The 25,077-nt window shown below is 48.2% G+C and overlaps 3 long non-coding RNA genes and 1 pseudogene across 3 annotated transcripts in view; 2 read left to right on the plus strand and 2 right to left on the minus strand.

Moving 5' to 3' along the window:
* On the plus strand, positions 1-24,558 carry LOC139079159 (uncharacterized). Its single transcript, XR_011532509.1, has 3 exons — positions 1-218; positions 9,456-9,595; positions 24,172-24,558. It is a non-coding gene; the product is annotated as an uncharacterized lncRNA (long non-coding RNA).
* Positions 305-4,001, plus strand: LOC139079157 (solute carrier family 25 member 3 pseudogene; annotated as a pseudogene).
* LOC103541131 (uncharacterized) lies at positions 6,956-18,461 on the minus strand. The gene is made up of 3 exons (XR_011532508.1): positions 17,548-18,461; positions 17,320-17,424; positions 6,956-11,506 (listed from the first exon to the last, which is right to left on the minus strand). It is a non-coding gene; the product is annotated as an uncharacterized lncRNA (long non-coding RNA).
* The window catches only part of LOC139079160 (uncharacterized), a 23,001-nt gene continuing 17,167 nt past the window's right edge, over positions 19,244-25,077 (minus strand). Inside the window, exons 3-4 of the long non-coding RNA XR_011532510.1 lie at positions 20,436-20,571; positions 19,244-19,843 (exon numbers count right to left, since the gene is read on the minus strand). This is a non-coding gene — a long non-coding RNA (uncharacterized lncRNA). The remainder of the gene's footprint in view (positions 19,844-20,435; positions 20,572-25,077) is intronic.

Here is a 25,077-nt window from a genome sequence, read left to right on the forward strand (position 1 = left end):
ACAGCTGAGTGAGGACTCCAGCAAGGCCTCTTCGGAAGGAGACCGTGCATGGCGACTCTTCGCCCCCTTGCCCACCTCCTCATCTATTTACTCGCCTATTCCTGTGTTTACTCATGTTTGTACTTGTTGATTTATTTTTTTAGCATCTTTGTAGAAGACTAGGCAGCTGAGCTGGACGGAAGCCACTTGGTCACCGAAAGCCTTTCCCACGGGCCAAGGTGAGATCCAGCGGCCACTGACCATTGGCTGAGGAGGGCTGAGGGGTGGGGTTCCTGCCGCTACCAGAAGCCCATTGGCCCGAAGATGTGAGGGGGCGGAGCGCCGTCCTGGAGGTGAGGGGGGGCGGCGATGCTCCCACTGAAACCGTCCTGGGCGGCGTGGAGCCGGTAGGTGAGCGGGGTGGAAGCCTCGCGCGTGCCGGGGCCCTCACCCTCGCCGGGACCGTTGGGTTCGGGGGTCCGCGGGGGAGGCTCACGGCGCGTGCGCATCTGCTCTGTGGCCCCTGAGTGAGGAAGGCGCCCGGGCCCAGCAAGCGTGTGCCTGGACGGAGCGGCCATGTGCGAGGCTGGCGGTTGCGGAGCCCCGACGGCGGGACGCTCCGGCCCGCGCCCGGGCAGGCCCTGGGCGGCCGCGGACGAGCCGGGCTACGAGTACGGCTCCCGGAGGTACCTGCTGCTGTGCGGCCTGGGCGGCATGCTGAGCTGCGGGCTGACGCACACGGCCATCGTGCCCCTGGACCTGGTCAAGTGCCGCATGCAGGTGGACCCCGGCAAGTACTCGGGCATCCTCAGCGGCTTCGGCGTGACGCTGCGGGACGACGGGCTGCGCGGCCTGGCCCGCGGCTGGGCCCCGACCTTCCTGGGCTACTCGCTGCAGGGCCTCTTCAAGTTCGGCCTGTACGAGGTCTTCAAGGTCCACTACGCGGAGCGCCTGGGCCCCGAGACGGCCTACGCCTGGAGGACCGGCCTGTACCTGGCCGCCTCGGCCAGCGCCGAGTTCTTCGCCGACGTGGCGCTGGCCCCCATGGAGGCGGTGAAGGTGCGCATCCAGACGCAGCCCGGCTTCGCCCGCACGCTGCGGGCCGCCGCCCCGCGCATGTACGGCGAGGAGGGCCTGCGGGCCTTCTACAAGGGCGTGGCGCCGCTCTGGCTGCGGCAGATCCCCTACACCATGATGAAGTTCGCCTGCTTCGAGCGCACGGTGGAGGCGCTCTACACCTACGTGGTGCCCAAGCCCCAGAGCCAGTGCTCCAAGGCCGAGCAGCTGGCCGTGACCTTCGTGGCCGGCTACATCGCCGGCGTCTTCTGTGCCGTCGTGTCCCACCCGGCCGATTCCGTCGTGTCCGTTTTGAACAAGGAGAAAGGCAGCACGGCCTTCGGGGTTCTCCGCAGACTGGGGTTCTGGGGCGTGTGGAAGGGCCTGTTCGCCCGGATCATCATGATCGGCACCCTGACTGCGCTGCAGTGGTTCATCTACGACTCGGTCAAGGTCTATTTCAAGCTGCCTCGCCCTCCGGTCCCGCAACCGCCCGAATCCCTGAAAGAGCAGAAGTAGCCGTGCACTCGTCCACCCCTGCAGCCACCCGTGGCCGCTGTTGAGGTCCAGTGGGGGACTGCGTTCAGGCAACGCTAGTGTGTCAGATGTTGACGTTTTTTGGAGAGGTGACAATGTGCAGTCCGAGTTCTCTTTAAATGATTGATTCCTTCTTTTTGGCGATCCAAGAGGATTGCCACCGTTTCCTTTGGGGTTTGAACCATTATCTTTGGGGCGTCTGCGTGGTTGCTTTAACTCAATAGCTTTTCAACAGTTGTAAGGAAAAAATTCTTAACAGCAAGTAATGTTGGGTAATTTAGTGTCTCTGGGTCGTATCTCCTTTGATTCACCATTCGGTGGAGGTTAGCCAGCCATCACTACTCAACAGCCTACTGATGAGGGTTTAAGGTCAACATAGCTATATGGGACAGGAAATAACCTAAAGGTCCGCTACACGGTGTTCATCTCAGTAGAAATCGTGCCCCTATTGAATAGATGAAGGACTCATTCCATGTTTCCTGTTCGTGTCCATTACAGGTAAAAGTTATTAAAAGTTACATTGTGACTTATATTGCCTGATGCCTTAGAAAGTATTCACTGTCTTCAAAGAGACGTGGCATGAGAAGATATGCATTTTCTCATTTTGCTTTGTCCGATGTTCTTCCCGATGTTGCTGATTAGAGCAGAGCTCTCTCCAGGAAGTGCTACAATTGGATCAATGTGGAATACCGAAATGAGATGAAGGGCAGGCTCTGGCAATAAATATGTAAAGAAAAGCCTCTGTTCTCTACAGATTTCTTTTGTACAGTTCTGCTTTGAACAGCTGTACATCCAAAGGAGATCTTACCACCCTGGCATTTAAACACACACACACACACACACACACACACAAACCCTACAAATTCCAACAATTTTTTGTTGAATCCTAAAGAATGATTTTGGTGACTTTAGAAGGAAAATCTCCCTTTTGATGTAACAAATGCCGTTCGTTTAGTTTGGTAGGTGTTTCAATGATCTTTACAGTCGTTGAGGTTCTTAAAATTGTTTGAAGTTATAAGGCACTTTGTCAGTTTTCTGTAGCCGTCACATCTCTTATTGGAGGAATTATAAAATTAGTGAAATTCTGTGAATTAGAGATGTTTGTAGAATGTGAATAAGAAATAAACTTCAATATGATATTTGATATGATTTACCAAAAGGTTACATGATTGCCTTAGCAGCTTGTATTAAAGACTACAAACTTAGAATATGTTAATGTTTTAACTATGTAATAGTAAACTGTTTAGTGGTTAACAGAAGTTAAAAAGTATGTAGATTTAAGTAAATATGTTTGAGCCATCTTGATTGGATAATAAAGAGCTTGGAGGAAAAAAGTCAGAACTTGTGAATGAGATGGGATGGAATTTATGTTAGTGCTTCTGTTTTGTTTATTATTGGGGAGGATGCGGAAGAAGGGTCCTTATGGATTATTAACACACTTCAATTTTCCTTAGGAGGTTAGTGTCCAGGTTTAGTGAAAAGAAAAGTTCTCAGTAAAGGAGAATGATAAAAACAAATTTCCAGAAACTAAATCGTTCATTTTTGCAAAATTTTAAAAATATATTTCTGTCTAGTGTTATCTTGTAAGATGTTTGTAGGAAGTTTCCTTGGGAACAATTTATTAAGTAAAGTACTTTCTATCAGTAGTATAATTTAGAGAATTGCTGCAAAGTGTATGGAGTTTCAACATAGTGAGAGACCACTTGTTCCGGTCTGTGGTATTTCCTGATTGTTCCATTGACAACACCAGAGAATTTCTGTAACATACACTGTGTACGTTTAGAGAAGTATAATCTATGGAGAACTGTTTGGCATGATGCTGACTGTCATGGACGTGGTCAAGAAAATGGGTTTACTTAGTTTGGGTCAACAGTTTTCATACTCAGTCCCTGGATTTCTATCCCTTTTTTGTTGTTGGTGGTGGTTTACGTGTCTAAGTATATAGGGGCCAGGGTAGATTACAATAAAGAATAAAAGGTAATTTAAGTAAAGATAACATGAATTCAGAGTGATTAGGTATTTTTCCCAGTTACTATTCCTTTGGAAGAATTTAAACTTCTATTGATCATTTTATCTTGTCTGTAATTACCACTCTGAAATCACACGTATCTGTTAGAATTAAAAAAGCCAGAGTATGCATCTGCTACTGTTAGACATTTTGTATTCATTTTCTCGTAATCTTAATCCTTGAAGTCGATTTTATGTATGAAGAAACTGAGACTCAGAGGTTAAGTAACCTGCTCAGAGTCACATAGCTGATACGTGCTACGGTCTGAATCCCAGCCACATTTTCTTCATTACTCTAGCTAAGCACCTTCTCATAAGCAATGACTATCCTTTTCATAAATTGCTTTTTATAGTACCTCAAAACATTTTTTAAAATTTTTATTTGTATGTACTTTAATAAAACTTTCCTAATTTTGCACTAATGGAAAGTTTGTACTGTGTTTCAATTGTGAAAAACCTATGGCAAAATTGCTTAGAAGTAAGAAAATTGCAAAATACTCCAATACATTTAATTTAATATTTAAATCATCTCCCACACCACGTCAGTGCCCGAGTCCTAGGTTGAAGGGGCAGATGATTGTGAAAACTGCTTTTTAATTTTCTTTTTTAAATTGGTGGTACTGCAGTTTCAACAAGAGGCTTTATTCTATTGCGTTTTCTCATTTTTCCCTCTAATCTGTAGTTTCTGCAGCTAAACAAGCTGGCTTAGACTATTTATCTTTTCCCCCAGGTGGTGATTAAAGTAGCTTTTTCAAGTATGTGAAGTTAATTTCATGATAGGGAACTGTACCCTCATCCCTTGATGTGTCCTTTGAGAAGTGATAAAGAAGAGTGGGTAAAATCTTGAAAAACAAAGGCCGTTTTTACATGTTAAACCACACTGATCAAGACTGGAAAGAATCAAGGTATTAGTGTCATGAGTATTTTTCCTTGCTGTACAAGTCTGTCTTTAGAAAGTATTTCTTTTGACCCTTTCAAAGGCAAGCATAATCACTCAAGTCAGAAGATCACATTTTGATAGGCAGCCATTCAATTATAGTGTGCTTGTTTTATGTGGTCTTAAAGATCAGTTATCTTTTTAATCATGAGCAAAGAACTGCTTGAAGGGAAATTTAAATGTCAGTATCATTTAGAAGGTTTTGTTTCCCTGAGTGCTACTACTTGGGTGGGTGGGTGAGTAGAGAGGGTACCAACAATGTAATTATAACTAACGTGTGTGTCCGTTTTAGTTACGGTATTTTGAGACCTTCGGTGATGGAGTATCCAAAGTTTTAGAGACAATTTGATAATTCTGCCCATGCCCCAGCCTATAACATCGATCAACGTCCACAGGGTGCCACGCGTTGTGCTAGCAGAAGGGTTTTTGTGATGAGCTTCAGACATGGTCCCTGCCCTTGTGGAGCCTACAGTCCAGTAGGAAAAGTAATTTACAATTATGCAAAGTGCTGTGAAAAAGTATAGAGTGTTGAAAAGTTGTACATCTGTGAGTTGCTGTGTGGAAAGAGATGGAGTGAGGGAGAAGAGGTCAGTTAAAGTCTTGTTGCTGTAATCCAGGGGAGAGAGGGTGGTCGCCTGGGCTAGGGTGAGGACGAGGGGGATGTTAAAATATCACGAGAAGCCAAAAGGTAGAAACCACCCAAATGTCCATCAACAGATGAATGGGTAAACAAATTGTGCTGTAGTCATACAATGGAACATTGTTCAACCATGAAAAGGAACGAAATACTGATACAGGCTACAACTTGGACGAACCTCAAAAACATGCAAGTGGAAGAAGCCAGACACAAACGGTCACCTATTGTGTGATTCCTTTTATAGAATATGTCAAAAATAGGCAAATCCATAGAGACAGAAAGCACACTAGTGGTTACCAGGGGTTGGGGCCCAGGGAATGGGAAGCAATTGTTCAATGGACATGGAGTATTTTTCCTGGGCTGATAAAAAATTTTGAAAGTAGAGAGAGGTGGTGTTTAACAACATTATGAATACCCTAAATGCCACTCGATTGTACACTTTACAATGGTTGTTAAATGAACTTCACCTCAGTAAAAAAAAGACACCAAGAGATGCTTTATCCATAATAGCCCAAAAGTATAAACAACCCAAATGTCCATCAACTGATGAATAGATAAAAATGCTGTATATCAGGGCCGGCCCTGCGGCCCAGTGGTTAAGTTCGTGTGCTCTGCTGCGGCGGCCCAGGGTTTTGCCAGTTCGCATCCTGGGCACAGACATGGCACTGTTCATCGGGCCATGCTGAGGCGGCATCCCACATGCCACAACTAGAAGGACCCACAACTAAAATATACAACTGTGTACTGGGGGGATCTGGGGAGAAAAAGCAGAAAAAAAAAGAGTGGCAATAGTTGTTAGCTCAGGTGCCAATCTTTAAAAAGAAGTTGTATAAATGGTAGAGCTTCACCATAAAAAGAAATAAAGTACTATTTGCTATTAAAAAAAAAGAAATGAAAGAATAAAATATATGCTACAACATGAATGAGCCTTGAAATCATTATGCTAAGTGAAAAAGCCAGACACAGCCACATATTGTATGATTCCGTTTATAGGAAATGTCCAGAATAGGCAAAGTCATAGAAAGTAGATTAGTGGTTGCCAGGGGCCAGGTCGGGGTGGAGGGGTGGGAGGGAGGAATGGGGAGTGCCTGCTAATGGGTACAGGGTTTCTTGTGGAGTAATGAAAGTGTTATGGAATTAGTGGTGATGGTTGCACAATTTTGTGAATATACTAAAACCACTGAATTATACACTTTAAAAGTGGGAATTTTGGGGCCAGCCCTGTGGCTGAGTGGTCAAGTTCTCATGCTCCGCTTTGGCAGCCCAGGGTTTTGCCAGTTCGGATCCTGGGCGTGGACATGGCACGGCTTATCAGGCCATGCTGAGGTGGCGTCCCACATGCCACAACTAGAAGGACCCACAACTAAAAAGAAATATATATATAGAACTATGTACTGGGAGGATTTGGGGAGGAAACAAAAAAGCGGGAAAAAAAGGAAGATTGGCAACAGTTGTTAGCTCAGGTGCCAGTCTTGGGGGGGAAAAAAGTGGGAATTTCATGGGATGTGAATTATATCTCAAATAAAGCTGTTATAAAAATATGAGACTCTAAAATGCACCTGAAATATCTATTTCTTTTTAAGGTATGGCCCTTACCTCTATCTTCCTCAATCCAGTTAAGACTACAGCTGCAAAAGCAAACTGCTGACTGTGACATTATGTGACATGTTAAATCCCATACAAATGAGTAGGAAAAAATCCACCATGTGGTAAAGGCTGGAAATTGCCTCTACGGAATGAATGACATCTTAGTCTCTAGAGATGCAGAGATCATTCATTTTGAAGAATCACAAAGTACGAAGTTGAGCCACCAACAGTTTTGCCCTTTATTGTAAGAAAGAAAAAGGAGCAGATATATTTTGAGAAAAGCAGGTGTGTGTACAGTGTACAAGAAAATCTCAGTTAACCAAAATGTTCAGGAATTGGTGATTTTATTTAATGAACTGCAAGGTAACCAGAAATCACCTTTTGTTTTCAATCCTTGACAGATTTTTGTCCATATGTCTGATTACTTCTCTTTTATTGTATGCTGAATACGATTAATAATTCTGGGATTTGTGAAGCCTCATGAGCCACCAGTTATGACAATCAACACTCGTCGCACGGCACTGTCGCTGGAGAGAGCACTGGGCTTCGGGGTGGATGTGCGCTGACCCTAGACAGCAGTGGATATGAGTGTGTGTGTCTAATCCTCAGTGTTGGTTTGAAATCTTGTCATTTGCCTCTTTGCTAAAACAGAGTGAAGAAAAAAATCTGGTTTACTTTGAGTATTGATTACATGACATGACCTCTATTAGCTAGGTATTTTCCCATGTTATTTTACTGTATTCTTTCTTTGTGTTCTAGTAGGTTGTTTCAAAAACTGGTGTCTCATGTGTAAAGTATACATAGTCCTCTGAGTTGCTACAGTGCTCCGAGATGGTAGGTGATATCTAGGACAACATATTCCTCAATGAGTATTATATTTTAAATATATGTCAGTATATCTATCTTTCCTGCTATAAAGAAATAACATATTTTTAAGAAAATACTAGTATGGGGCCGGCTCCGTGGCCCAGTGGTTAAGTTCGCACGCTTGGCTGTGGCGGCCCAGGGTTCGGATCCTGGGCGTGGACATGGCACCACTCGTCAGGCCACGTTGAGGCGGCGTCCCACATCCCACAACTAGAAGGACCTGCAACTAAGACATACAACTGTGTACAGGGGGGCTTTGGAGAGATAAAGCAGAAAAAAAAAAAAAGATTGGCAACAGTTGTTAGCCCAGGTGCCAATCTTAAAAAAAAACAACTAGTAAAATTTGGTATTCTGGAAAGAGATTCTGTGAGTTGAAAGAATTCTGCCCCTTTGCAAGGCTGGTAATTCACATGTAATTGTTGGTCTTCAGACATGAATCGGAGCTGCTGACAGGGTGATTGTCTGTTGTAAGAGGCTGGATGGAAACCTGGCCAAGAACCACAGTCCTTTCATCTCCAATAGCGTTCACATTCTGCCTATAGTTACATCTTACTCCCAGATATGAGGATTTGAGGCTGTAATCATAGTCTTGTACCTCAGTGTCTCCTCTCACCCTTACCGAGAATATAAAGCTTTTTTGTCATGCTAAATCGGTACCGTTCATCTTATTTATCTGTGTTGTGTTTTGAAACTTTTGCTCTTTTAGATCATTACCCATGTCTCATAAATGTTGTTAATATATATATATAGCAACCACTTACTGTGCCAGGTATTGTGTTAAGTACTTTACATACAATGTATCATTTATTTACAACCATCTTGTGGGGTTGGTATTTGTGTCAGTTAGGATTGTTTTTGACTGCAAGCAACACAAAACTCAATACGCAATAGGTTAAACCATAAAGACGTTGTTAACAAGAAATCTGGAGATAGGTGGACCAAGGTCGGCTCAATAGATCAGTGTTGTCCCCAAGGCCCTAGGCTCTTTCGGTCCTTCTGCTCTGCCATCTTTAGTGTGTCAGTGATCGTTCCCCTCGTGTTCAAGAGACGGCTGCCACAGCACCAAACAGCGTGGGTCAGGGAGCCAGTGGATGAAGGCAGATGGGCCTTCTCTTCAAGGGTCTCTCTTATCAGAGAGGAAAATCTTTCTCGGAAGCTTCTGGCAGGTTTCCTCTTCAGCATCCTTGGCCAGAATTAGGTCACACGCTTTCCTGTAGACCCTGTAAACCAGTCACTGACAACAGGAATGCAGGGTTTAGATCAACGCAGCGCATCTGCTGGGATTTCGCACTTCGGGACTGGAACAAAATCAGGATTTTTCGTTGTCGTCACTGTTGTTAGCAAGGATGAAGAGGGAAATGGCTGTTGGATGGGCAACCAGGTTCTGCCCTCATATGCTTTTCCCCGTTTTACAGATGAAGAAACTGAGTGTCAGAAAGATTAAGTAAGGTAAAACCATAGTGACAGAACCAGGATTCAAACCAGGTCTGCCTGCCTCCAGAGCAGTTTGCTATTCCATTACTTGCTTTAGCCTGGAACTTGCTATGAGGCAGAGCTACCATAGATCATATCAAAGGGATTTATTACTGAAAGTGTCAGAAAAACTGCTTTCTAACAGTGACTAATACATAACGAAGTCTCAAAGCCAGGAATCTCCGGGCACTGGCGATCCACGGGTAACGAGAGAGGATTAGGTGTAAATTTTGCTATCGTGCCCTGGAAAAGAGAAACTAGGTGAGAAAAAATACACAAAGAAACATCTTAAGGAAAGCAAATGTTGATAATCTTTTTTTTTGCAGACATCCTCAGTCTTTTCATTTTGTACTTTCCCCCCGATTGACATTCCAGAAATGGCCGATTTCTCTCAAATGCTGTATACTGGAAGAATCCAAAGGATTCATCAGATGGACACATTTCAAAGAACCACTACCAATTTTTTTTTCTTAAGAAGTGCATCAAGCCTCTGATTTGCTGCTGACAAATTGTCTGTAAGTAGCATTATAATTAAGTACACACAAAACCGTTCTGTGTTTCCAAGAATACAGCTGGGCTGGCACTGAACTGGTGACAGCGCATGGGCACCGAGTGGGAGGGTTCCATTGCATCTCAACTACCGCGTACCTTCTTTGTGCAGCCACCCATCTGTCTCCCCGCCCCCGGTGCCCTCCGCACCCCAGGCCACTGCCCATCCACCCTGTCTGTCACTGCACTGCTTTCCTGGGCTCCTTCCCTGAGCCTTGAGACTAGCTGCCCTGCTTCCAGGCTCGTCAGAGAAAAAGGCCAGGAAACCCAAGTGATTACCTCTGCCAGCATGACTCCCCCACCCCTCAGCCTGGTAGACCCAGCCTTGGAAATGAAACAAAGGTATTTGGCAAAACCGGGGAAAGAGAGAGGCAGTGGGGAACAGGGTGGCAGGAAGGGGCAGAGCAGTCAGACCAGACTTCCAAACCTGGTTTCGCTGCTGCTGCTGGCCTGCGTGGCTTTGGGGAGCCACCTCACCTCCCCAAGCCTAGTTTCCTCATGTAAAACGGGGAGCCACAGCACTGGCCTTGAAGACTGATGGCGAGAATTAGCAATAATTTATGTAAAAGACATGGTATAAAATAAAAGCTCAATATATTATAGCACTTATTATTCCCAGCCCCTTAGCAAAAAGTTGAAGACTGTTAGCATGGAAATATTTAGCCTGTGTTGTTATCGTTGTTATGGTTGCTCTTGGATATATAAAAGATATATTTGCTTTAATTTTTAATGCATCATAAAGTGCATAACCCTTTGCGGGAAATGCAGTATGTTTGAAAAAGGAAAGCAAGTAGCCTGGGGGCGTTGTGTGTATAGAAGCCAACAGTGGCAACCCCATCTCTCCCTGGCTTCTGTGCAAGTAGTTTCTTTTACAAACGTGTTTTTGGTATGCAAATCACTCTATGCAGATTTCTGTGTGCAAAATACAGCATAGAAAAATGGCCCTCTTGCCAAGAAAGATAGGAGACGTTGGCTGCCGTCAAATGAATTAGCAGCAAATTTTAGATTTTTTTTCCTACTGCTCTTTCTAACAATGTATGGGGTGAGCATATTTTTGGCGTATTAAACTGAACTATTTTGGCTTTAGATTGTGTGTTCTTGTGATAAAAGTGTGCTTATTGAAGCCTGTAACTAGTTTTTGAAGCCATAATAATGTTCCGTGGTATTTGGTTTAGCATTTCACAAAAGTGTGCCCCCTCCAGTGAGTAAAAACCCTTGTTCTAAAGTCACAGATGGCTTCCCGTCTAAGGTTAGGCTGCTAGTCTCCATGTACTTCTGACTTTTTTATGAAGATTTGTGCTTATTAACAGATTTAAGTTTAAATTTTGGAAAACATTTTCTCCCTAGTTAGTGTATGTCTTAGTCAATGAAAGGAATACGTTTAATATTAAAATCATCTTTGAGTGAGCATGGGAAGCTAGCACGTAGTTCACAAGGCCATATTTTACCATCCAGGCAGAATAATATGTCTCTTTCATGGTGTTCCTTACCATTTTCAAGGTCTTTTCTATTGGCTCCTCTTAAGAGCTAATGGAAGGAGGTGAAGTAAACACTCGTCTGAGGCCGCTTGTGAGAGCGGCCCCAGGCCTGGGTGTTTTGTTTTTCCTGATCGAGCTCAGGGAAAACAGCAACTGAAGGCCCATGGCCCCACCAGCCTTTCCCTCTCTCCTCTTTTTTCCTTTCCCTTCCACCAGCATTTTTTGCTTGTTTTGGGTGTTTCAAACTTGCCAAATGAGATACTCACTAATTTTACAAAAACAAAGCTTAAATTGAAGGCATTTTTCAAAACAAAGGCATTTTGAAAACAAAACATTTTTCAAACCTCATCTGAGAGAGAATAACGAGTGTAGCTCACTTCTATTGGACATCAGGAATGGCTGGAAAAGAGGGAGGAGAATAATGTCTTTATGCATTCGTTTACTCATGTGTGCATGCGTTCATTCATTCATTCAAACATCGTGCTTAGTCTGTATCAGGCATTGGCCTAGGTGCAGGAACACAAAGATGGAAACAGTCCCAACCATTGAGGCGTTCACCGTCTACCAGGAGATGCAGATCAGTAAACTAACCTCAGTGGCATTGACACCCTAGCAGAAGCAGAGACAAGGCACGGAGGTGGGATGGTCAACTCTATCACACTGGTAGTGAGGAAAGACTTTGTGGAGAAGTCACATCTGAGCAAGGTTTTAAAGGATGAATAGGTGTTCTCCAGGTGGGTGGGGCTGTGTGGGGAAAAGAGCACTTGAGGGAGAAGGAACAGTAAGTGCAAAGGCACAGAGGCCTGAACCAGCAAAGGATGGGGAAGTTTTTCTTTGGAGAAATTTCTTTGGCCTAAGAACAGAGCAGGGGAGAGGTATGGGAAATGTTCTCCACTTCCCATGTATCTATTTCCCCTTTTTTTTTCTACTCCACTACCCTGTTAGGCTGCCTTGCGGCTAGTCCAAATTGTCACCATCGCCTTGGCTGGTCTTGCCACCTCCAGCTTCTTCCCCACTAACGCAGAAGAATACTCCAAAGGCCCCTGCGGTGTTCATCCCCCATCCGCATGGACACCCCGGGGCACTCGAGGCCTGTTATGCCTCGGTCCCTCCTGGCCACTAGCGTTGATTGTTTCCTGCCCCATTGCCCACCCCTCACACTGTCCCTCAGGTCCCAGGCCCCAAGCCTGGCCTGCCTGCTCACACCTACCCTCCCTTGCCCATGTCAGTCCCCCTGACCAGGCTGTCCATCCCCTCTGATCTTCGCTTCACTCCTTCCAGACTTAGCTCAGGCCTCCTTTGGCTGTCTGGACCTGGCTCCAGCCTCCTGTCCGCCAACATCGTGTCAGGGACTAAACAAAGGCTTGGGAGTCCCAAGATGTGGTCCCACTCTTGGCTCTGGCTTTAGACATGTTTCTGAGACTCAGTTTCCCCAACTGTAAAAGATGGCTGCCTACCTTGCACAGTTGTTCTAGGATTAACAGAGCATGTTTATTAAGTGCCTGACACACAGTCAGTCCTCAGGCATTAGAGCTATCGTTATTGTTACAATAGTTTAACCTCTCTGAAATTCAGGCATTGGTAACTATTCTAACTCGCCATGAGGATCATGTAAACTGATGTGTATGAAACTTCTGTAAATTGACAAGCCTTTACATAAAGCTAATTATTATTTGTATCTCTGTTAAGGTATGTACTCATTTTTTTCATTCATTCACCCATGTACTCACTTAACATTTACTAAATTCCCAGTATGTGGTACATCCCAGGCTCAGCATGGAGGTCATAAAGATGAGTTTGAAATGCCTCAAAGAGTGCAGCGCCTCATGGGAGAGTCAGACAGAGAGGCAGCCAAGTCTAAAGCCAGGTGGGGAATCCCGGGACCAAGTTGGGTGCGTGGAATATGGGAGAGCCCAGAGCTTAGAGTTGAGCTCCAGAAGAGCAGCCCTGTCTGGAAGGGTGTGAGGAGGCGGGGAAGGGCGTGGCAGGGCGAGGGAACTGGGTCAACCTGTGCCGAGTCGTGAGACTGCTCAGAGTGTCTGGGAAGTGCAGTGTCCACAGCCACGGTCTGGGGCTGTGCGTTAGAGGGAAGGAAAGAGGGGTGGGCAGGTGGACCTGGGGAGACTGCGGCGGGAGGAGAGGTGGGGAAGGCAGACTGGACACGGTGAAGGCTCTGAGAGCCTGTGTGCTTGGGAGGTGCAAGGCTTCCATGGCCCCAGTGGGCTGAGAGCACCTCGCAGGCAGAGACGGTTTCTGCCATCTCGATCCCCCCAGTCCTCGCGGCCGGCAGGGCCCAGAGCTACGCAGAGTCCCAGGGCAGAGCGTGATTAAAGTCCTAAAGTGCAGCAGGGAGAGCCGCCCCAGCCTGCGCCCCCATGTGCCCCAAAGCCTGGTGAGTGCTTGCCGAGGAGCTGTAACATCCATAATGTAATAACACCAGTCAACAGGAAAACGGGGTTGCGTTACAGCATTTCACTTGGAGTAAATTTTGCCGAAATGCCCATAGTTACAAACTGAAGGACAGGCCGTCTACCAGAAAGCTTAAAAGCTGCGGGAAAGGATTCTCTGTAACCCCTTTTCAGACCCCTTTGAGAGCTGGGCCACAAGGCTGACAAAATGTAGGTGTTAAACCTCAAGTTTTTGATCACAAAACGGACTGTAGGATACGGACTATAAATTGTCAGAGGTTGAGGATTAATGACCATTTTTCCTCCATATGTGGAGAAATAAGCACTCAGAACAGAAACGCCCTCTAGCCAAACACCCGGGATCCAGTCAGGCCTGGTACTGTGTTACCACCACCCTCTGAAGTAAGGTTTTGAAAATAAACACTTGAAAGTCTGCCCAGATTGTTGTAATCTTATTAATCTAACAAAGAGACTCAGTAACCGCCTCAGCCAGGGGGATGGTGTTTACCATGTAATTTGCAACAAGCTGATAAACACACCCTTGCCCCACTTGCAGAAGAATCCATGCTCCCAGCAAGGAAGGAGTTGGCAGAGAAACAGTGATAAAGGATTAGAGACCAAAAACCCGCAGTGTGGGTCCTGGGTAAGCGTTTGCTGCCTCCCCTACCTGCTGGCCTCCCAGCCCCCTACCATCTCCAGGTTCAGAGGTATGGGTGTGGCTTCTGCCTGTCCTGCCCTCCCAAGGGCTCTGTCATCATGCCTCTGGCCCTTCCACCATCAGCCTAACCCTGGTCTCCAGGGGGCAGTGATATTTGACGACACTGTTGAGCTTGGCTCCTCTAAGAGTTCTTGGCGGTGTGGAAATTAATAAGAAACCTCAACCAAAGTGGAGAGGTGGCGGCCTCTAGGGGGAGCTCTCGCACCCTATCACACACCATCAGTTACACCAAACGGGAAGAGACTCATACTTGCATCTCTGACAAGTACAACTACTTCACTACTGAAGGAAGATTTCTCTCCCCACCCGGCAACAGCCCAGCCAATGAGAAACACCACAGCTCAGCCAATGAGAAACGCCGCAGCTCAGCCAATGAGAGATGCCGCAGCTCAGCCAATGAGAGACGCCACAGCTCAGCCAATGAGAAATGCCACAGCTCAGCCAATGAGAGATGCCGCAGCTCAGCCAATGAGAGATGCCACAGCTCAGCCAATGAGAAGCTGTTGTCACCCTGAACTGTAACTTCCCTCCAATGGACTTTCCTTTAGAACAACCTCTCCTTACTCCCCACTTTTCTCTAGAAAAAGCAGCTCCCCTCCTTTATTTTCTGGATTTGCCTCTGGTTCACCGTAGCATGTGCTTCCTGGATTGCACTTGTTTTGGCTATTCCTGAATAAACTCATTTTGAGGGTAAATAGCAGGTGAATTTGATCCTGAAGTTGACAGTTGCAAACCAGTGGACAACCCCTGGCTAACTCACCAGAAAAGGAATTTATTGCAAGAGCAGAGGGCAGGGGCCAGGAAGGTTAGCAATGGGGGTTATGCCAAGTTACCACAGGGACAGTCCGGCTGCCCTGCCACACAGGCCTGCCACCCCTTCCTCATGGCCACCAGCTCTGCAGATCACCCCTAAGGGTCGTTGGGCACCTTTGTCTCACTCCCTCAGGATTAAAATCCCAAGAGGGGGTGTGTATTTGGCTGCCCCCAGGCCCACCTTCACCCTCCTTTGTGTGGGGTAAGCCCTGCCTCCCACCAGGACCCACACAAGAGGAAGAGATTTCAATGTTGGGTAGTAAAAAAAATGAAAAATATCCACTTCACTCTTCTAAATAATAACAGCTAACATTTACTGAGCACTGTGCCAAGCATGTTAAATGGATGAACTCACTGAGTCCTCACTATAAGAAAGGACTCCATTTTACCTATGAGAAACTGAGGTACAAGAAACCAAGTAACATGCTCAAGTTTACAGAGCTAGGAAGTCACAGAACTGTGAGTCCAACTTCACCATGGGGTTTGGAGGGAGGTCGGTTACTGTCTGCAGAGGCTCTGGAAGCCACATGTAAACCTCGCCTAAGATGAGCCTCGCTCACATGAGCTGGCTCACCCCGGTTTCCATCTCTACCCTGCTCTCCTCCCCTGTGCCCTGTTTTGCTTTGCTTCCAGGCTCACCGACTCCCTCGCCCACCTCGTCCCTCTAGACTCTCGGCCAGGCCCTTGCACCCCCATCTGCCTGCACAGGGCCCTTCTCTTATTTAACCCTGGTTTGCAAGAGTATGTGGCCCAAATAGGAAATGCACCAGGAGGCCGAATGCCATGATTAATTCTATGTGATAAATTCCTCCACCATATTTTAAAAACTGTTTGTCCTTATGAGAGTCTGTTCCAGGATCTGAATGACTGAGTAAAAAAGCATATTAACCTTTACAAATCTAATGTTTCTAATTTTTAAAAAAAGTGTCATCAATCAGTGATTTTAGCACATATAGCAATAGGATTTGACATTAAGGGATGTCTATTATTTTTTAAAAACTGACATACTTTGAATCTGGTACGTGGCGGGCAGCTGATCAATATCTGCCGCCTTAGGGAATGGGAATCAGAGGCCTGTGGCTCTGGTATTGCAGCCTTTTTTGAAAGACTGACATTCTTTTCGTGAACATGTTACAAACAAAGCCTCATTTTCAGTCTTAAAATGTCCTGATTTTTAATTCCTTTATTTATTTCCCTGGTTCTTACCTCTTTTAGATTGCTGATTACTCCGCTTGCACTGTTGGGAGAGGGATTTTTTCCTTAGAAGTAATTTTAGTGACCCCACCCCCCAGCAGGAGAGAATTTTTCCTGTTCCACGCCATTACCGAAATCTAAATACGGCTATTTAGTTTCTGAATCTACTGGGGGCACTGTGTGCATCAGTCTGTCTTCTGCATGGCCCATATCCCACTGTAATTTCTCAGCAAGACATAATAATTATCCATAATTGTAGTGGGCATCACAGTCGGACAAAGTCAGAACATTAAACCCATCCTTCTAAAAACAAAATACAGGTGGTGCACTGTGTCTTTTGCAGTCCCAAGTTGTGGGCAGAAGGTACCTGATAAGCTCCTTAAACTCAATTCTGAGTAAAGTTTCTAAAATGACATTAGGCCAATACTTCAGAAATAAATCCGTTTTGAATAAAAAGAATTTAGGATTTAAGACTCCAGGAGTGATATAAAATGGAAAGGAAAGCCCTCAAAACGCCTTTTCTTAAATCAGAATGATTGAATTTGTTTCCACCAGCTTGATCCTTTCCTGAAGGCGGCGAACCAGAGGCCCTCCAGTTGCCCTCAGACCTCTTGTCAATCTCCTGCCACAAAAATGAGGCAATGTTACCTCCAGGCCTTTATCCCACCTCCCCTCAGCCAGAGCACCTGCCAGGCTGCGTCAGAAATGAGTGATGCCAGCACAGATGGACGTCCGCGCTCCAGCTCTGGGGGGCCCTCGGGAGGAGAGGAGGAGCCCCCATAGCCAACGCCAGCCCCCCTCCCAGACAGTCGGGCTGACACTCCCTCCGGCGTGGATCTGTCGTACCCCATTGTCAGCGGCAGAGCGGGTGGGCAGATGTGTGCGTGGTCAGATGGCCGAGATGCTGCCACAATGGGGTGGCTGTTCGGCGTGTTTCTGCAGGAGGGTGACAGCCTAGCGGCAGCTGCAAAGTTACTTAAGGAGCTCGCCTCTCCCAGCATCTAAACCCCATAAAAGCAGTTTCCTTAAAACTTCTCTAAGGTTGCTGCTCACACTGTGAGTCCCTTGAGGGTAGCTACCTGGCTCACCGGGTGAATTAAGCATCTGGAGCATCAACGAAACCTCTGTGGCCCGACAGCAGCGATGGACAGGCTGATGAGAGTCTCCTGAGGTTCCTGGGCCTCCTGTGGGGCACACAGACCTGTAGTCAGACAGCTGTGGGTTCCGATTCCAGCCACCCGAGCAAGCTCCCTAACTTCTCCAAGCTCCAATTTCCTCACAGGAAAAGTGGGGAGAGCAATACTCACCTGTGTACAGTGCCTGGCATGGCGCCTGGTGCACCCTGGGTGTCCTCTTTCCTGGACTTGCTTGCTGTCAAGGTCTTTAAGAAGGCGACCCATGAGGCATTTAAGGAGCTGTACTGAGATCAGAAACAGAGATGAGCCATCTGGGGGACACGCCTCCCCAACTCTGAGCTCATGGGGCTTCTCCTTCCACCGAGCGCTCCGACGGCATTGACCCCCAGCCAGGCCCTGGCGGGTGGGCTTACTTAGCCGGCCCTGTGAGCGAGCTTGCAGTCCACCCTATGCCTACTTTGCCTACAAGTCCTCTCCTTTTGCGTGTGCTCCTTTCATAGTGGGCATTAATGGCTTCAAAGAGCCAGACAGGGATCATCTGAGCCCCAGATGGAGTAACCGTGGCGGTGCGCCATGGGTGATGTCCCTGGATTCCTGGTCCAGGGCTCCTTCTTCTCCCCGTGCTGCCCCGGCATTCGTGTCCTGAAGCGCGTTGCCCAGGGAGACACTAGTGTGCTGTTCCTGCCGCCCCAGCCACACAGCCAGTCTTGCACAGGAGGGCAGGTGGGCTGCAAGCTCAGTGCTTAAAGCAGCTGTTTTGGGGTCCGGTCCCTGTTGACTGTGGAGCCCCCCGGAGGGTTGAATCCAGGTCATCCTGGCACAGCAGTTAGTGTCTGGAGACTTAAACCACACGAGCGTCTCTCATGGTTCTCTTCAGATCTTGCAAAGTTTATGGCCTGTGAGTGCGTCCTGGCCGCCCCCTCTCCTCACCAGGCCCAGACTCCACCCGCACACCTGGGCCCCAGGCCTGCCTCTCAGCCTCCGGGCAGACCCCACCCAGCGACAATCCACTGGTCCCCCCTGCTCCACGCCTACCCCGGCTGCTGGGCGCTACTGGCTTCTGAGTGCTGCTGGGCTGTTCAGAACTGTCATTCTCCCTGTCCCACCCAACCTCCAGTTCGACCCCTCCCTCCTCTCCTGAGCCCTCTGCCCCTCCCCTCAGCAGATCACTTGGGTCTCCCTTCACAGCGACCACAGAGGATATACACGCCCTCCCCGCCGCGCCTCGCCCGGCTTACCCGCAGCTACGCCAATGTCTCCTTCCCTCCGACACGTGCTGAGGGGCCCATCGGGGATGTAGACTCAGTGGTGCTGTCTCACATCCTCATCCTCTCGTTCTCTGGCTCCAGGTCTCCATGGGAAATCACCCGGGCTGAGCTGCTGGCGCCACCCGCCACCCTGCTGACCCGGCTTGTACCTGGGAGTCCTTGATTGTCCTCTCCCTGCCCCCAGGCCATCCATGCTTTCTCTAGAACCAGTCTCTCCTCTCCCTGCCCCCAGGCCATCCATGCTTTCTCTAGAACCAGTCTCTCCTCTCCCTGCCCCCAGGCCATCCATGCTTTCTCTAGAACCAGTCTCTCCTCTCCCTGCCCCCAGGCCATCCATGCTTTCTCTAGAACCAGTCTCTCCTCTCCCTGCCCCCAGGCCATCCATGCTTTCTCTAGAACCAGTCTCTCCTCTCCCTGCCCCAGGCCATCCATGCTTTCTCTAGAGCCAGTCTCAATGGGCCACCTGCTCTTGGTTCCCATGGTCACTATCACCCTGGTTCGGGCCACACTCACCTTTAGTCTGGCTTCCTACACTAGCCTCCATGGGCACCCTGCCCCCGCCCGCCCCTTCCCCAAACCTCCCACCCCAAATGGGTTATCCATCCAAGTCAGACGACCCTCCCCATCCATGACCCGCAGGGCTCCCCTAGTCCCCTGGGTGGAGTCTATCCCTGACTTTGGCAATACATCCACGGCCCTCTGTGATCTGGTCTCTGCCAACCACTGTACCCCTCTGACTTCCTGGGCCCTCTCCATGCAGGTCCCCTGCCTGGCAGCCCTACCTCCTCTCGCATCCCCCGTTGGCTCACTGGCCCCTTGCCGTCCTTCTTGACCCAGCTGCTGTAACACCACCTCCCGGGATGATCCCCACCCTTCAGGGTTAAGGTTATAGCCCCTGACCGTCCCTCTGTCCAGCTTGGATCACAAGGTGCTACTGTCGAAAGTTTGCACGTCTGTCTCCCACATAGCCTGAGTGTTCTTCCAAGGCAGAGGCTGTGCCCCCTCCACCTCTGGGTCCCCAGCCTGGCACATGGTGGGCGGTCAGTGGCTAACTTGTGATGAAGCTCAGGCTGGAATGTGACTAACCAGTGCCCACGCCTCTGGCCTGCCAGACACAATAATGAGCCTTACTCATATAGAAGGACCATATCTCCAACTTCATCTTCTGCTCCTCTTCGACTCTGATGGCAGGAGCAGGGCTACGGGGACAGACAGCCCGCTTCAGATACTGACTCAAACACTGACTGGTTTTGGGACTTTGGGCAGGACACATAACCTCTGTGAGCCATGTGGAAAATGGGAATGATTGTGTCTGTCTCACAGGTTCTGATAAAATTAAACGAGGTGATGCAAATGAGGACGTGGTGGAGGGCCTGCACATTGCAGGCACTTAAAAGTGGGAGCTATTATTCCAGTGGGCTTTTTGGTGATCACATATTAAATTAAATAAAATGGGACTGAATCCGATATGATGCACTGTTGCATTAGCTCCAGAAACAGACCAGGGGTGAGTGCGTGAGTGCTGGGATAGGAAGAAAAAGACCCCAGCTTCACCTCTGTCACCAAACCAATGTCCTCGTTGGTTTAAAGAAGAGGGGAAGGTTTTGATTAAAATGGTAGCCAGGTTCACTCCCGGCTCACAGATGGTCTGATCCTGAGATTCTTCGATTCCACAATTTCCTGAACTGCCGTATGTAACCTGAGGCCCTACTGAGGTTTTCAAGGGGCATGGCATCCCAAACTGAATCCCACTGAAGGGCAGAAGACCAGTACTGGAAAGCCAGTCCTCACCTGCAAGTATTTCCGTCCACATGAGAGTTCAGAGACGATAATGCTGGAATCCACCATCGTGTGAACCCCAGCAATGCTCAGCATCCCAGCAATCCCCGTGAACGGCTGGCAGCTTCTGTCTGCAAGATGCAGCCTTCTAGATGGAATTTGCAGGGAAGTAGAGGCTTTAGATATTACAGTGTTTTCAAATATCATTATTACTGCTCTATAAATATCCCACGCCCACGGTGTGGCAGGTGCCACATGGGAAACATTGGATTCGGTTGGAGATTTTCTTGAAAGACCCATAACAGTACCGTATGCCAGTCATCTTGGCTAATATTTATGTACATGTTGCAGAAGCAAAGATTAGCTGTGTCAATATGTATAGAAAAACCCCACAAAAGAGAGTCTGTGGGATGTGGATTATCTGCACTTATGTTCCAAAGCATTTGCCTAATTTCTTCACTTTTCTAAGAGCTATTTCACCCATAAACTGCAGAAAGGTTGGAGGAGTGAGGGATTAATACAGGGATAATCAGAGGGAAATTATCAGAGACCCCTGGGGTCTCCCACTGGGAGGAGTTCAGAGCCTCTGCAGCTACAAGGAGCAGTTCCAGAGCTGTGAACACAATCAACCCTTCCATTTGCTTTCAACTAATGGGATGCAAACATGGTCCATTCCTTTCCGATGGTCCTCGCCAGCATGCCAAAGGGGAAACTGCTTGGAGGCAAACAAGTTTTTGTATGGGAGACATGCAAGAGGAAAAATTATTCCCACAAGTATGATTCCAAGTGCAGACTTGCGCATGAGCACTGTGCATGCAGACAACCAGTCAGCCCTTACAGTGACGGTACACTGAACCCAAAACCACGCGTCAAAGCCTCAACCCCAATGTGATGGTATTTGGAGAGGGGGCCTTTGGGAGGTGGTTAGGTTTAGTTGAGGTCATGAGAGTGGGGTCCTCATGATGAGCTAAGTGCCCTTAAAAGGAGAGACACAAGAGAGCTTTCTTCCTCTCCTTCATCGTATGAAGTGGAGCTCACCAGAACCGGCCTGGTGGGCACCCTGATCTCAGGCCCCAGCCCCCAGAGCTGTGAGAAAGAAGCGTCTGTCGGTAAGCCCCCCAGTCTATGACATTTTATTATGACAGCTCGAGCAGACAATACAATGGGGTTCTTACACTCTGAGCTTTTATCTTAGACAATGACAAGGTCAAAATTCGGCATTACAGGAAGCAAAGAGACACACACAGGCAGTGGGGGGACGGCCTTGACAGGCTGGAGAGGGCGGGGGCCACTGTCTCCCTGTTTTCTTGATAGAGCTGGCTGTGATGGACTAAATGGATGTGTGACTGTTAGGGAATCAATCCTCAGCTAAAAATATGAAATTGTCCAATTATTTGGAAAACAGAGCAGTACTAAACAACCTATTGCCAGTAAATGGTTTGAAATTGAGAAGCAAATTGTGGAGCCCAGGTGGGTGGAGGGCAAAGAGAGGAACAACTTAGTTTGTTGTGAATTGCATTTCTCTTTACTGCATGGTTTTATTTTTAATTGCAAAGGGTCCAATTGAGCAGTTACTACCGAAATTTATTTTTGTAATAAAAGGTCTTTGTTAACTCACAGTTTATTGACGATGACATGAACTGGATTTAGCTGGAGTAAATAAGATGCTGAAGTGCTTTTAAAATTGGAGGGGCCGGCCCCATGGCCGAGTGGTTAAGTTCGCACGCTCAACCTGGGCAGCCCAGGGTTTCGCTGGTTTAGATCCTGGGCATGGACATGGCACCACCATCAGGCCATGATGAGGCGGCGTCCCACATAGCACAACCAGAAGGACCCACAACTAAAATATGGAACTATGTACTGGAGGGGTTTGGGGAGAAAAAGCAGAAAAGAAAAAAAAAGATTGGTAACAGTTGTTAGCTCAGGAGCGAATCTTTAAAAAAAGAAAGAAAGAAAAATTGGCAAAATCTCTGCAGCCCACCCCAAATCTTCATGTGACTGTTAAGCAGAAAAAACAGTGACCTAACTGGACCGTTTGAGAACTCCCGAGGTACTTGTGTTAAGCATGCCTGGCCTCAGGAGCCTGGTGGTCTGGATTCGATTCAACCCCAAATAGCTGTGAGGCCTGGGACAAGTCTCTTCCCCTTTCTGGGCCTTAGTTTTCTCATCTGTTCAAAATAACACAAAAAAAGAAGCAGAATCCTTTCTGCTCTGACGTTCTCCTTAGAAATATGAGTCCATTCAACAGCAGGCAGCTCTGAAAGATGAGTTGCCAGACCTGAGAGAAAATGGAGTGTTAGAGACAGAATTGAAACATAGAAACCGTTTGCCCAGAGGTGGAACCCGGGTCTGTCACCATCATTACCCTGTCCTGCGTGGTGCACCAGCTCCAGCCTTCGAGTCGTGTTGGTGGCCTGGGCGTGTGGGAAGCTCCAGCCCGGGGAGGAAGTGCCGGCTGAGGCCCGCAGGGGAGCCCGGCCCAGGGGGGCCAGTGGACGCCGGCTGTGCAGAGGCACCACGGGGCTGGCTCCCCTGGCGCGGGAGGAGGACTGTGCTCCCGCAAGGGCTGGGCAGGCCCCGGGCAGAGCCCACAGCGCAGCGCCCGGCTCCTCCCACCCCCGAGCCCGCCCGCGGCCGCGGAGGCCAGAGGCAGACAGGAGAGGCCCCAGCTGCCCCCGACCCAGCGGGGCTGAGCAGTGAGGGGTGGGGGGCACGTTAGTCTGCTGGGGCTGCCATACAAGGTACCACAGACTAGGTGACGCAAACAACAGAAGTTTGCTCCTCACAGCTCTGGAGGCTACAGATCCACGATCAAGGCCGTGGGCTGGTTTCTTTTGAGGCCTCTCTCCTTGGTCGTCTCCCGTCTTCCTGTGGTCTGCCGCCCTCTGTCTGTGTCCAAACATCCTCTTCTTATAAGGTGGATTACGGCTCCTAATGACATCACTTGAATTTAATCACTTCTTTAAAGACTTTACCTCCAAACACATGCACGGTCTGAGGCACTGGGGGTTAGGACTTCAACACACGACTTTCGAGGGGACGCAGTTCAGCCCGTTGTGGGTGCTGTGGCTGCTCTGTTTAGGGGCTCTGTATTCACCTCCTCCGGCTGCCGTGACAAATTACCACCGACCGGGGAGCTTAAAAGGACCCCCACGGACCTGGCCTAGAGTTCTGGAGGCGAGAGTCTGAAGTCAAGGTGTCAGCAGGGCCTGCTCTCGCTCCGAAGGCTCTTGCGTGGGTCCCTTCTCTGCCTCTTCCTGCTCAGGTGTTTTCTGGAAAGCTTGGCATTCCTCGGCACGTAGACGCATCGCTCCAATCTCTGCCTCCAGCTTCCCATGGCGTTCTCCTCTCCATGTGTGCCTGTGTCTACACTTCCCTCTTCTTGTAAGGCCCGCCCTAATCTATATAATCTAGTATAAGACCTCGCCTAATTTGATTATACCTGCAAAGATCCTGCTTCCAAATAAGGTCACGTCCACAGGTGCTGGGAGTGAGGACTTGAACGTATCTTTTTGGGGGATACACTTCAACCCACGACAGACCCCTCTCCTCACACCCCTGCCCCTCTGCCCTCAGAGCTGCTCAGGTGTCACTTTTTGCTTAAAGGTTCAGAGATGTCCAGGACTGGCTTCCCTTGGTTGATGCTTTTTCAAATGACTAAGATCTTTCTCTTTCCCGGGTCCCTTTTCTCTCCCTCTCGTTGTCTCTTTTCCTTTTTCTCATCCTTCCGCTCTCTTGTCCTCCCCAGTTTTTGTCTCTCTGCTCTGCCCCTCTCTCCCCGCTTTCCCCAGCCCTCCTCACCCTGGCCCCTCTCCCGTCTCCCCCTCCTTGCTTAGGTATCTGCCCAGAGGACACCATTTCTTCTCAGACGTGATGACCAGGAAGAATGTTTTTCAGTTATCATAAAGATCGTGAGTTTCTGCTTTGCTCCAGTGACCACATGATGACTTTCTTTCCCAGCTTGTCATGGATTGGGTCTGCTTTTTCAAGCATTTTATAATAATTATTTGGCTTTTTACCCTTCTGAATTCTCTCTGGAATTAATAAAGTTAAAAAAAATGACTTTGTTTTCTTCTTCTAAGGAAACCTGAAATTGCGATGAGTGGGTTAATTCAGCGGAAGTTGCTCTGCACTCAGGGAGGAGACCATCGCGGCCCCTGGCCAGCAGGAGCCGCAGAGCGCCACTCACACCAGAGATCATCAATCACACAGCTTCCTAAACTTTTGTTGCCAGAGCCCTGAAGCTTCTGCCAGGTTCTTTCTAGGCTGTTGCTGGCTATCTGGTTGGTCTCTTCTGGGTCCAGAGCTTGTGTCTTCACCCTCATGAAGGAATATAGATGCTTAAGTCCTAAGTTAACCATTTGCAAACCAAATCTAGCAGAGTATGAAAGGAATAATAGGCCACGACCAAGTAGGGCTTATCACGAGAATTCAAGGAAGACTCCAAGAAATGAGCCATCAAGACACAGGGCGCGGTGAGGACTCTCAGAACCACTGTGCTGAGTGAAAGAAGCCAGACAAGATGAGAGGACACTTAAAACTCCAGGAAGCACGAACTCATCGGCAGTGAGGGGAGCAGGCGGGTGCCTACTGGAGGAGGGGGTGCGGGAGGGGCCAGGAGGAAACCATTTGGGGGTGACAGATATGTTCTGTC

Source organism: Equus przewalskii, chromosome 2 (genome assembly GCF_037783145.1).
Source record: "Equus przewalskii isolate Varuska chromosome 2, EquPr2, whole genome shotgun sequence".
NCBI lineage: Eukaryota > Metazoa > Chordata > Mammalia > Perissodactyla > Equidae > Equus > Equus przewalskii.